The 3,722-nt window shown below is 44.0% G+C and overlaps 1 protein-coding gene across 3 annotated transcripts in view; it reads right to left on the reverse strand.

Annotated features, from left to right (window-relative positions):
* The window catches only part of grid1b (glutamate receptor, ionotropic, delta 1b), a 357,735-nt gene that overhangs the window by 165,006 nt on the left and 189,007 nt on the right, over positions 1-3,722 (reverse strand). The window lies entirely within an intron of this gene.

Here is a 3,722-nt window from a genome sequence, read left to right on the forward strand (position 1 = left end):
GCTGGAGCATTAGCTGCTGGAGCATTAGCAGCTGGAGCATTAGCTGCTGGAGCATTAGCTGCTGGAGCATTTTGATGAATGAATAGTTGAGTTAAAAAAAAAAGAGAAGTAAATATACAGCTTACCAAAAAATAAAAATAAAAGCGCCCACTGCCAATAAAACAGGAAACAATGGTGTAAACAACGCTGAGTCAGCATTTCCATAAGGATGGGAGGGGTGTGAGGAGGAGGAGGAAGAGGAAGATCTCTGAAGGAACCTAAAACTTTCAGTGACCTTTGTTGGTTTTAAATCCTGACAGAAACAAGTTCAAACATTAAAAAGTGAACTCCTAAAAGTAAAAAGATGCTGAAACACGTCAAACCACTCATGTCTGCATTTATCACCCTTTATGAAAGCAAACAGTAGGAGCAGAAAATGTTCATGAAGATGAAGAACTGAAGGTGGAAGGAGCCGATCCAAGCGGTTCCTTTAATCATCATCACAGCCGGCTGACAGTCCGAACAGGTCCGCAAAGACTTGGCCCGACAGCCGAAGCAAAAAGCCCATCTGCTGCTCGGATCCCTCAGCAATGAAGCTCTAATCTGAATAAATGGGCCTGCAGCTCCACTCACACTTATAACGACTCTGCTCATCTCAGGAAGGAGGGAAAAAGAGGAGGATGAAGATGAAGAGGACAGAGAAATGAGGCCAATGAAGATGCATGGAGTCTGCCTGCGTCCAAAGATGGTGTCTGCTGACCTCATGGTCAGAGGATGTTGAGCCAAGATCAGATTCCCAGAAAAATCCAAATGAGCACAAAGGAAACCTGATGATTCCCAACAACTGAAGGAAGTGACCTCCCATCATGGATGCATTTTAAACTGAAGGTCAGAGATCAGTTTCAGCTTCTGAAGCTCGAAAAGAAAAAAAAAACCCATAAAAGTCAGATGCTGAGGAGGTCTTTGTTCAGACAGAAACTACTGCAGGACACTGATGTTTCAGCCCAAACAAACAAAGAACAGAGCAGAAAACTGGGAATTAACAGCCAGAAGAGATGACATCAAACAGGAAAATAAGAAATAAATTCTTCACAGAACAAACATATTTTAACACATCCAATAAGTTCAACCAGTGGGAGAATTAAAGCTCATCCATCTTTCCGTTTTCTGCCCTTTAACCTCATCAGGACACCGAACTGTGAGCAGGCTCTGTTCTCGTCATCACCATGCAGGGATAAAACAAACCGATGCTGCTGCAGCTAATTGGCTGGAGCTGCGATGGGATCACAGAGCCACAACGGCAACAGAAAACATCCATTTCTCCACTTAAATAATGATTCTCTGTAGAATAATCTAAATCTGCTGTAAGAAAAACACTTTGGCTCCATTTACTAAGAACAACAAAAACATGAGTCTATAAAATTTTCTGCTGCAGCTGGAGGGACGAGTCTGATGGAACCGAGCCCGGGTTCTCCTGTTCCGTATCAGCCGGCGTTCGCCTCGCTCTGATCCACAGGGATTACATCTTTAACTGAACTCTTATTACCCCACCCATACACACATGTAGGAGCCTGTTTCTGTGTGTGTGTGTGTGGGGGGGGGGGGGGGGTTCATGTGAAGTTTACTGACAACATGTTCTTCAACTTCACAGCTGAGTGTCTTCAGTAAATCAAACAACAATATTTGTTGAAATTATGAGCTGTTCAAATGACCAAACACATAATATACAAACATTCCTGTTGCTGTTTACAGACAGATGAAGTGTTTTAGTTTGAATGTAGTGATAATAATTATAATGACAGTAACGTGACTGACCTGCTCCCATCAGACTCACTGGGAGGTAATTATCCATGCAGCTCTCCTGGTTCCAACTTCCATCCTTCATCCTTTATCTGACCCACAGAGCACCTGGACCCGCCCTGCTCTGCTCTGATTGGATAAAACTTTGACTCTGGTTGGTTTGATTTGGTGAAAGCAGCAACAGTTCAACCCCTGGATCATAATTTGATTGAATGGCTCAACGGGACCGAAACAGAAGAAACACCCTTTTACTCCTCACTTCTCCAGATGGTGAAGGAGAACTTTAATCCTGGCTCCAGCTGTGTTTTCACACCTGGACAGGTGTTTCCTTTGATAAAACAGATTAAAACTTTCCCTCTCTGCTCGTCGTCAGAATGAATGCCAAAGAAGCAAAAACACATTTGAGCAGATTCTAAACATCATCTCTGCCTGCAGCCTTTATGAGTGAGAAACTGAATAAAGTTGGATAAAACAGGATGGCCACGCGTCGCACCGACAGGCTGAGAATCACCCCTTCAAAGTAAAAGCTCCTAACAACTGAACATTTCTGATTACAGGAGGAAAATACTGTTCAGAGTCTGAGTTTGTTCATCATCACAGCTGATTTACAGACAGTTTCAGGGGAAACTTTAATTTTCTGAGTGAATAAAACATTTAAAATGATTAATAATAAAAACCAGAGAAGCTCCTTGAAGATTTGCAAACTCACCTGCAGGAGAAAATTCTACATAATTACAGAGGAAGTCATGAAGTGCGATGATGTAATAAATCTTTTTTTTTTGGACTGGTTTGGGTTTATCATGTCTCTCATGTCTAATTTTGTAACAGCTTCATCCATCTTCAGGTTCTTAATCCCTCAGTTTCAGATCTGAACCCGTCTGAATCTAGTTTTTTATTCTCCTTGTAGATTCTTGGCTCCATCTGATCAGATAAACCGGCAGTCGTTTCTTCACCTCCTGCCGTCACAATAAAAGCCCTCGGCTCCACGCCGACCCGATCGGATCAGAGGTTCCTGCGAGCTCTCATCCTGCTGACTGACACGGGTTCATATCAGAGCTGGGTGGAGGGGGGCAGCTCATCTCGTCTCTTACAGCTGTCCAAAAACTGAAGCTTTTCTTCTGCGGTTCAACATGACGCCTTTAAAAAAAAGCTCCAGGAAACTGTGACACATTTTTAGCTCTCTGTAAGACTCTGGAGGCAGCAGCACCACGACAGAGCAGAACTATTTGAAATATTAAAGAAAGAAATAAATCCAAAGATGCCAAAAGTGGCCACAAAGAAAACATGAAGCACAGAAAACGGTGGAGAACAAAAACCAGCAGCGTCTTCTCCGAGAGGCGCAGCTTTTCTGTTTGTTTGCATTACAGCGCAGCGCTCGGCTGTGATGTGGAAACTCCAAGCAGATGAGCTCCGACACCACTGATGGTTGTTTACCGCTCACAGAAATACAACAATCTGACTGTTTGAAGCTCAGAGACACTGGAGAGAGAACGGCAGCTGAGGTTATCCTGACTTATCGCTGCTCTCAGACACATCAGAGCCACAAGATGTGCAACCAAGACCAGCACACTGAGAAAAACTGTCAAATTACCCAAAATCATTCTGGAAATGGAAATAATTACAATAAAACCAAAGAAATCCAACATCTGACACTGATCAAGCTCCCCTCCTGGTTGAGTCAATGAACCAATCAGCTCAGCTCCGTCATCACTACAGACCGGATCAACATCCTCATTACTGCAGACGAGACCCGGATCCGTGGGTCCGTGGGTCCGTGGGTCCGTCTCCCGCTCCGTCACTCAGGAACGGGACTCCCAGACACCGGACTCACCCCAGGGGTGGGCGATGAGCCAGAAATATGACATCATAATTATTTCTGTTGATTTTCTTCCTGTTTTACAAGTTTCAGCCATACCATCTCCCCATGTAAGAGCACCCCCCCC

Source organism: Kryptolebias marmoratus, linkage group LG17 (genome assembly GCF_001649575.2).
Source record: "Kryptolebias marmoratus isolate JLee-2015 linkage group LG17, ASM164957v2, whole genome shotgun sequence".
In the NCBI taxonomy this organism is placed as follows: domain Eukaryota; kingdom Metazoa; phylum Chordata; class Actinopteri; order Cyprinodontiformes; family Rivulidae; genus Kryptolebias; species Kryptolebias marmoratus.